This window comes from Nicotiana sylvestris, chromosome 11 (genome assembly GCF_000393655.2).
Source record: "Nicotiana sylvestris chromosome 11, ASM39365v2, whole genome shotgun sequence".
Lineage (NCBI taxonomy): Eukaryota > Viridiplantae > Streptophyta > Magnoliopsida > Solanales > Solanaceae > Nicotiana > Nicotiana sylvestris.
The window spans coordinates 19,349,193-19,359,600 of record NC_091067.1 but is presented as its reverse complement, the minus strand read 5'-3'; the positions used below and the strand labels follow the sequence as shown (position 1 = coordinate 19,359,600).

General features: G+C 34.2%; 1 non-coding gene across 1 annotated transcript; it reads right to left on the bottom strand.

Annotated features, from left to right (window-relative positions):
- Positions 1-792: 792 nt before the first annotated feature.
- LOC138882532 (U2 spliceosomal RNA) lies at positions 793-985 on the bottom strand. Its single transcript, XR_011404128.1, has one exon. It is a non-coding gene; the product is annotated as a U2 spliceosomal RNA (small nuclear RNA).
- Positions 986-10,408: the final 9,423 nt, after the last annotated feature.

Sequence of the window (10,408 nt, the reverse complement as noted above, 5' to 3'; positions counted from 1 at the left end):
TTAGTCAAATATCATACTCCCTCTGTTCCAGTTTATGTGAACATATTTTCTTTTTGGTCCGTTCCAAAAAGAATGAACCCTTTTTAAATTTGGTAACAATTTATCTTAAATTTACAATTCTACCCTTATTGAGAAGCTTTTATAACCACACAAATACTCTGACCCTTTTTGACTTGTTTATGACCATAAATTCCAAAAGTCTTTATTTTTTCCCAGTCAAACAGGTTTACATAAATTGGAACGGATGGAGTAATAATTAAAATCAGAATTTATCAACAATATAGGAACCAAAAGTGCCATTAATCCACGTTTAGTTCAATTTTGTCCCCATCCTCCACCTCCATCTCTTGCGTTTATGTCTTTTTCTTTTGGTTTTAACTTGAAATTTGACCTACCGTTAAAATTGGCCAAAGACAACATAGTTCCTAAGATCCCACTCGTGATGTCTGTATCTTTTCTTTATTTTGACAAGGTGCAATGAAAAATTAGAATGAAAATCTTATTCACGCTAGAGTCGATTTCACTTGAATAGGAGTGATAGGGTGCGTCAGGCCATGGCAATAGCGCAACGACTAGACGACACATGAAGGCAATAGCGCAAAACATTTTTCTTTTGTGTTTATTTGAACATTTTGCTATCGATAATGTTGCCCAAAGATCACATAATTCCAAATACTGATTAGTACTACTAGAAAATTTCAGCTCGAAAACAGCCAAGGTTGAGGTTAAAATGTTTTGGTAGAAATTAGTCAAATAGGTTCAATACAATTTAAATATTTAGAACTATAATTGGTGGGGTGTGCCTAGCCAAAGCAGTAGTGCTACGCCAAGGCGACACCAGAAAGTCCCGATAGCAAGCTACCGTAGTGGACTTTCCCCGTAAAAAAATTGAATTAAAGTGTGAGTCAATAACTCACATATCAGATATTAAACTGATAAGAACAGATCCTACACTTGATCTTATTCAAAAGGCCGAGAAAGGTAGGCTTTTCTATGATTCGCTTAGACTCTTTTATATCCAACTTTGTACGATGGAGCTCTGTTATTCAGTCAACTACAAGTGCTTCTAGACATCCACCATGAGATAAGGTTCCTTACTTGAATAGGCCAAAGGAGAGTGGAGACAGAAATTTTGAACAAAAAGACGAGATATATTAAAACAATTCATCTTCTTCTTTTCGCCTTTTCCTTTCTTGGCAGCAATTTTATTGGCTGATTTGTTCAAGCAATGGCGAATATGGTTTTGGTGCTACGAGCTCTCTCTCTATATATATAAAATAAAAAAACTCTAAAAAGTCTGAGATTACGAAACCATATATAGTTTTAGAGAGATACACTGGTAAAACTTTAATAATTGATATCAAATTCAAATTTTGGATTGACCACTTCTTAATTCAGGGTATATATATCTGTTGAGGATTTTAAGATGGAAAAGTCTTAAAAAAGAGGGTGAATGGGAAATGGAGGGAAAATGAATTTTTTGAGTAAAATTTTAAGTTTCACTCTCTTGAAACATTGTCCCATATTGGAAGAGGAAAAAGATTTTGGTGGGTATATATACAATTGCTCTTCTTGTAGCTCTTAAAGAGTTAAGAAGAAGGCAAGCCTCGCGCCGTGGTTACCAAATTTATTTGTTAATAGTGAATATTAACGTAATATTATCCGTGTTTGTAACGGATGTTTTCCAATCCGTGGATAGAATCCAAGTATCCCACCAGTTCGGCCAAGTGCATGCTCCATTGTCCATTGGCAGCCTAGTGCTCCATGAGCAAGTGTTCCTTCCACCATGTCAAGTGCTTCCTCCATAACAACCTAGTGATTGTTCCACTATGAGTGGTGGCTGGTCATTCTCCTAATAGCTGACTGCACTATAAATATGTGCAGTAGCTGTTAGAGCAAGGACACACAAACACAACACTGAAAAACGGAATAAGAGCTGTTAGGAGAAGGCATAGGCAGAAACGAATTGATATCCTCTTCAGTAAGAACTCAACATCGGCTATAAATTACATTTCTTCCTCTCAGAATTTCTATTCGACTTCTGAGTTCTCCTCCTTTGTTGTGCATTGTTTTAAACTACAAACAAAGCAACCGTAAGTATGATTTGCTGCCGAACTTTGTGTTCGCCGAAACACTGGGGTTTGAAGTACCGCTACACCAGTGTGTAATTCGTTCTATCCTGGGAGGAAATAATCCATAACCTTGGGTACTAGGAGGGGATTAAATTCCTTAAGGAAACGCTGTGAATTCAGTGGGCTCGAATTAATAACTGTTTCGTTTATATTTACATTTATATGCTAACTTTCTTTTCTCCAGAATTATTATTTACAAATACAGCAAGTAAGAAGACATGAACCAACAATATCTCGTAGTGTTCTGTACCATCCATCAATCTCGAAACATATTGTGATCGTTCCTTATTTCCTTATAGAAGCAACAAATGTGAACATGCCTTTTGGTTCCCAAGATCCCACTCGTGATGTCTCCTTCCTTTTCTTTATTTTCATTAGGTGTAATGAAAAATTATTAAGAAAATCTTGTTTACGCTAGGGTCGATTTCACTCGAATGGGAGTGATGAGGATAATTTAGCATTAGGATTGTTAGGGTATGTCAAGAAAAGTCAATACTGCAAATACAAGACAACACTTGAAGGCCTCAATAGTATATGTCGATGACCCACATATCAAATTAAATAAGAATATATACTATATTTGATCTTAGCCAAAAGCTAAAAAAGGTATGCTTTACATGTTTTGCTAGGCTCTTTTTATGTGGGACATGATCTTTTATAATAGTAACTATAGTATACTTACTGAATTTATACCAAGTTCATCCCCTAGAGATTAGACAGATTTAGGAAGACTTAAAACTTAAGTCTCTAGTTCTTGTTTATAGATATTGGAGTAGCAGTTGAAGTATTTGATAATTCACCCATTAATTAGTCGTCTATCTTGATCAAATATTAAAGACAGAGTAATAAGGAAAAGGTGCCTAACTGAAAAAAGCTTTAAAGATACGAGTTATCTCTTGCTTCAGAATTTCGATACTAGTGGGCCAAAAACAGTAGATTGTTTGTTAGCAAGTCTATTGTTCTAGCGGTTTAACTAAGGAACTATGTTCATTTATAGCTAGCTTATCACAAAATTGATCAATTTATTAAATATTATTAATATTAGCTAAATATTATCAATATTAGTCATTAGTTATTTATAGCTAAAAAATATTAAATTTTTGCTTTTTTATTTGAATGGTGTTATTAGAATAGATTGGGTACATCTTAAGGAATTCGAATCTCAATTTTGGGATGATTTGGCGGAGTTTTGAGGTGATTTAAATTAAAAATTCGAAGTAAAAAATGAAACATGGAAAAAATATTATGTGTATCACACTATGTATTATTTGTATATCACATATATATATCATATTTGTATCAATGTGTATCACATGTATATCCATGTGTACCCGTGATACATGCGTGATACATGTGTCGCAGAAGAATTTATTGAACTCAATTTTAACTACGAATTTCGATACCAAATTAGTCCAAATCACCTCCAATCTTCTTCAAAAATTATATATTGAATCGTTTATATATTTTTAATGAATTTCAATTATACCTATTGAAAAAGTTCCTGGTTTGCTTATATTTTTGGAATTTTGTATATATATATATTTTGTATTTCATCACCTTATTTGCTACCTCATCCATAAAATTTTCTTTCCATCTTGCATCCAATGTTGCTGTCACACTTAAAAATATGGAAGAAGATTTTTGTGTGCGATTCTTGAAGAGAAAGAATCTTATTTATTTGAAGACTCCTTTTAACTAATTCGAATTCACTTTGCGGAAAGTCTAGAAAAACATTCCTTGCAAAAGATACCAACTACAACTATACCAAAATTTGCTTTTGCTGAAATCTAACATTATACTTCAGAGAAACTAAGGAACATAGTATTTAATAGTTGGAGTAGAATTGAGTCAATTGACGGGGTGCTCTATAATCTTTTGGGGCTTACACGGAACTTTGGTTAAATGCCAACGAATACTTGGATTTGTGAGTAGTGAATCAAAGTTGTTTACCAGACGGGCTGGACTAGGATGGACATAAGAAACAATAGCTCGTCTGTTTAGTGGGGCGGCTGGTTAGTGGGCTAGAGTTCCAGGCTAGTAGTGGGCTAGGATATTCCGGGTTATATTGGGCCCGTCCGGGTTCGAACTTATCGTGTCCGAACCGAGCCGAATTAGTTATTATTTTTATGTGTATTATGTTTTCTTGTTCAATGTATTTGATCACTTAAGTGTTTGCGAACTTTTAAATAATAAAATAAGTATTTTAAGACATAAAATTAAACTTTTAAATTTTATGTTTAAAGTTTTAAATTTGAAATTTGAATTTTAAAATTTTAAAATTGAAATTAAGTGGCTACATAAAATCATTTAATAAGACCAATATGTAAGGATCAAACTTCAAAGGCTTTCATTTCATATTTTCATTGCATAATAATGCTTCAAATTAATTTGCAAGTTCTATTTTGAGTTTTTTATTTTTGAACTTGCAAATTAAAAGTTTACAATAATTACAAAAGAAAAGAAAACAAAGAGTACATTACATAATTTGCATCATTTTTGTAAGTTCAACCATGTCAACATGAGGTTCTTGGTTTCTAGCATTGCTAATCAAAACTATAAACCATTGTGATTTTTAAAAGACTAACAATATAATTTATTAATTATTAACCGGGGGGGGGGCTATTTTATTAAGGGAGTAGGCCGAAATGGCTAAATCTGCAAAAAATGATTGTTGCCCAACGGACACTTTTGAATTTGACCGTTGGCAACGGCCAAAAATTCAAAAAAAAAAAAACAACGGTTATCGGGCTGGAACTTGGTAAAAATCCGTGAACGGGTTACTGGGCTAGCCGGGTCTGGTACACCGGTAGCCAACAATGGCCCGACCCCCTCCGGCACAACCCCCTACCCTAGCCAACCTGTCCCACCCCTTATAGGATCGGGCTGATCCGGGCTAAACCAGATTGAACCGGGTCATTAGTGGGTTGGCCCAACCCATTTAATACACTTAGTAGTGATACAAAATCTTATGCTCTATCTGTTTTGGTAATCGTCTTAATTATTACTCCTTCCGTTCACTTTTAATTGTTCACTTTTAATTTTGCACTTCCTTTAACAAAAAAATACATGAAGTGTGTATTTTACAGTTTTACTCATAATAATGATAATATTTCAAAAAGACTTAAAAATGATTTGGGGAATGAATAATTAATGATAAGGGTAAAAAAAATTATTTTCTCTTTATTTGCTAAATTGGACAAATCAAAATATATTCTTAGTACAGTAAACATTTAAAAGTAACAACGGGAGTATTTGAGAAAATTTCATATACTTCTCTCAAATTTTATTAGCACTAGCTTCTTTTGTGATTTTTGATACTACCAGAACTTATTATGAGCATGCGTTGCTCAAGGTGAGGCTAGATGAAGAGGTATTTATATTCAAAAGGATAACAACGAGGCAAAAAACCTTCCAATAGTATAATATGGTTATTTAAAACTAATTATTGATAATAGAAGGGCACATTTAGACCTTTTTCGTTTTTTAATTAAAAAAAGAGTTAGGAAAAGTGTGTCTTACGGACAAAAGTTTTAAGAATATAAGTATTCAGCAAACTACATGTACTACGGGGCTGAAACAGAAGATATTATGAAGTTATAAAACTTAACATGCACTAATTAAGGTTAGGGGTGTTAATACTGAATCGAAAAATGGTATCAAATTGAAAAAATAAATCAAATCGATTAAAAAATATGAACAAAACCGACATATAAATAAATAATTTTTATATATATTTTTAAGATTTTATATCAAATTTTCTTTAAAAAAATGTCAAAAAATATTTGGGATCCTCTCCTAGGATGTAATATTTAATAGAACTGTGAAGTACATTCATTTTTATTTACTTTAAACAATAGGTTAGCATCACTTTCTTATCAAGTGTTTTTGAAATATGTCAATCATCTCTTTGTTCATTCATATTCACATGTCAAGATTTCTTATATCTTTTTTGAATTTGAAATGGTATTTCGATAATTTAAAATTAAATAGAACATATCATTATTTAAGTATCATATTGATTTTTATGTTTAATTTAAATTCGGTTAACCTTGAAAGCATACATCAACGAAAAATTATTGTTAGACGACAAAAAAAATAATTATCATGTGGTACTAAAAAAATTCTCTCATAAGAATATTTTAATAAATCATATGTTTGTTAATTTTTAAAAAATTTAGTACACATATATTCACTTATCAAAACTTTATCTATAACTTTAACAAAGTAAGATTAAAATAATATTTATGTAACAAAAAAATCCAAAAAACTCGATAAAACCGAACCAATCTAAATCGATATAGTTGGTTTGATTTGGTTTTGATAAAACTCGAACCAAACCGGTCCATATATACCCTAATTAAGACAATTATGGATTATCTTATATGAATGGTTTTTAAATATTCGGGTTATATTTATGAGCTGGTTTACAAGCAAATGAATTAGATTTGACTTTTTCTTTGTCGAGAAAGATATTTTTTTTGTGTATTAATATATAATTGTCACGATCCAAGTTTCCCTCCATAGGATATCGTGACGACAACTAGTCTCTAAGACTTGGTAAGCCTAACAATAATGCAGAAAGAATTGAAACAACGACTAAAATCTCAACATCAACATATATATATATATATATATATATATATATATATATATATATATATATATATACATATGAAAACTGCCGCTCGGCATGTACAAGTAAATCTACAACTCAGAGTAAAAACAACTCCCAAAACACGGTAGTTATAAGCCACAAGCTCATATTAAATATCTCTATACATCAGAGTCTAAAGAGAATAAGGAAATAAACATAATAAGGATAGAGGGGGACACCGAGGTCTGCGAACGCTAGCACATATACCTTGAAGTCTCCAAATTGTAGCACAACGCTCTACTATCGAGGCAGATAAGATGTACCTGGGTCTGCACAAAAACATATGCAGAAGCGTAGTATGAGTGCACCACAACGGTACCTAGTAAGTGCCAAGTCTAACCTCGATAGAGTAGTGACGAAGTCAGGTCAGGGCCTTACTGAAATATAAGAAATAAGGTAGAAGGTGAAATGATAAGAATAAATGGCAGGTTAATGAAACAATAAGAATGTACGGAAAAGAAACAACACGGAAAACAAGAAGACAATTACAACGCGTAAGGGAATGAACATCTTACAAGTTAAAGAACAACAACAACAACAACACATCAAATAGAGGGAATAATAACCGTACTGCAGAAATCTCGTGCCATAACAACAATCCACACGGCAGAAACCTCGTGCCACAATAACACTCTGCACGACAGAAACCTCGTGCCAAGTAACAATCCGCACGGCAAAAACCTCGTGCCACAATAACAACCCGCATGGAAGAAACTTAATGCCAATAATACCCTGCATGGAAGAAACCTCGTACCAATAAGACCCCGTACAGAAGATACCTCATGCCAATAACACCTCGAATGGAAGAAACCTCATGCCAATAACACTTCGCACGGAAGAAACTCATGCCAATTACACTCCGCACGGAAGAAACCTCGTGCCAATAACATTCCGCACGGAAGAAACCTCGTGCCACAACCAAACAATTATCACGACCCCAATTTTCTTCCGTAGGTTGCTGCGAAGGCACCTAGTCTCCAAGACTAGGTAAGCCTAACACTTACTGAATTAATAGCAAAATTTAACCAACAACAATGAATTTCGATATGGAAATTTTCATACAAGCCAACAATTCCAAAACTGGTAGTACAAGGCATAAGCTCTACTGAGTTTGCTAGAAAATCCCAATATAACTATTTCAGAATAGAAATAAAACAGTACAAGTATAATATGAGAAGGTGACTCCGAGACCTGCGAACGCTACGTCAGGTTTACCTTGAGTCTCCACAGCAAAACCTGAACAACTAGCTATTGATAAACCAATTCTGAAATATCTGGATCTGTACAAAAATATGCAGAAAGTGTAGCATGAGTACACCACAGCGGTACCCAGTAAGCATTAAGACTAACCTCGGTGGAATAATGACGAGGGACAGTCAGGACACCTACTGGACTAAACGACCTGAACAAGTATGAAGGTGAACTAACGGGGAAACAATGTTAATATAAATATAAGCATGGTAAGGAATACGAAACAATACTCACAATGAAACACTAGAAACAACGGTTAGCAACAAGAAGCAAACAAATAGAAATACTGTAGAGTAAGCTGGACACAATATAAGTCCGATGAGACCAAATAAAGGAAAACAAGTAACAACTCAACAAGAATAACTGCTTTTACACCAGATCTATTCAGGAATTTCCACGAGGTACCAAACCTCATAATCACAAATCACGGGTCCCAATTCTTGAATCCTAATCATTTGGCCTCTTGTGCCCACATTTCAAATTCATAACCGCACGGACGACTCACGTTCCAAGAAAGTGACAATATCTAATATCCGCACGGACCACTCACGTGCCAATAATAATAATGACTCATAAATGCATGGAAAACTCACGTGCCAACAGGATAACTCCCACATAGAAGGCAATTACACGGGAGTACATGTAAATGGTCAATAACATCAGGATTCATCTTCTTAACCGATATGGGTAATTTATTTATATGTATTCTTGTGCAAGTGTTCTACCACAATTCAAGTCAACAACTAAGAGTAGAGACAATGAATGACACATAAGAAATGATCACCACCAAATGTATATGGTATAACTCACACAGGGTAGGCACACCACTACACAAGTAACAATAATAATAATGCCCCCAGGCCATCACAAGTCACAACAAATTATTTTCCAATATAGCCCACCTTGTCTCACCACATGCGTCATAATAAAATAAATGCCTATCTTGTCTCGTCGCACGTGCATAATAACATTCCCACCTTGTCTTTCCACATGCGCAAACCCACATATATAGCACGCCTTGTCACGTCGCATGTGCATATATCAATAGTAACAATAGCACGACAGAAACTCGTGCAACACAATAATAATCGCACATCAGAAAGAGGTAAATAACAGGGGCGCTCCCGATGTACCGCCTCGTAGTCCCAAAATTAAATATGTAACAGAAGCGCTCCCAAGGTACCACCTCATAGTCCCAAAAGTAAATATGTAACAATGAAAAAAAATACAAGAATACAGCATGTAAATCAACTCAGGAACTCTAGAACACAGAGAGATGGAAGAACGAACTCACAAGGAAAGGTACAATAGGAAATAATGGTACAACATATCAATAACTCAACAAGGAAGATATACTTTGTAGCAAAGATACCACATACGTACAAATTCAACGATCGGAGAGATAACATGAATCAACGACTCCAATTAAGGGTAAGTCAACAATGATAAGGGATCGCAAATCTTTAATTAGGGTTGAGCAATTACAGAAGAGAATTAACAAACTCAATTAAGGATAAGAAATTACGAAAAGGATAACATAGCAATAAAAGAAGTAACAACTTCTATTAAGGCACATAAGAGTTTAATCGGTAATAAGAGCAAAACATGGAATAATTAATTCCAATTAAGACACGTAAGGTGAATTTAGTGAATGAGAAATTTAACATAACAAAACAACTTCATATCTAATAAACATAAGAACCTAAGAGCCCTAAACGGTCAAATTTCCACGAATAAGCCCGAGCATGTACTTTTCACCTTTCGTACACGGCTTTACATGACACAATTAGCACCAAAGACTCAGATCATAAGGGGTAGTTCCTTCACGAAAAGTTATGCAAGATACTTACCTCAAAGAAGCTAGACCGCTACTCTAAAATGAACTTCTCGAGTGAAATATCCTCCGGACGGCTCAAATCTAGCCAAAATAACTTCAAAGCATAAAGGAACTCATAAGAAGATAAAATTCAACGATTCGTTTTGCTATGGCTATGTAATTATAATACGGATCAAGGAACTCATAAGAAGATAAAAGTCAACACGTAATAAATGAAACAATGATATCACAAGCAAGGAATCCTACAGTTAAAGAATGAATATGATATCAAGGAAGTAGGTAATTCAACTAAGCATGTTGTAAAAATTGCAATTAAGAGATGAGACATGTAGACATGTGAAATTAGGCTAAACATGATGACTACACGTGCTAGAATAACTCGATTAAGGCATAAAAAGGAAACTACTTAGCAAAAAATGAAATTTCAATGTTTAGCCCGTGTACGCATTCATCACCTCGCGTACACCACACTCACACATCACAAATTGTTACAACAGTACCAAATCCTCAGGGGATTTCCCGCACACAAGGTTA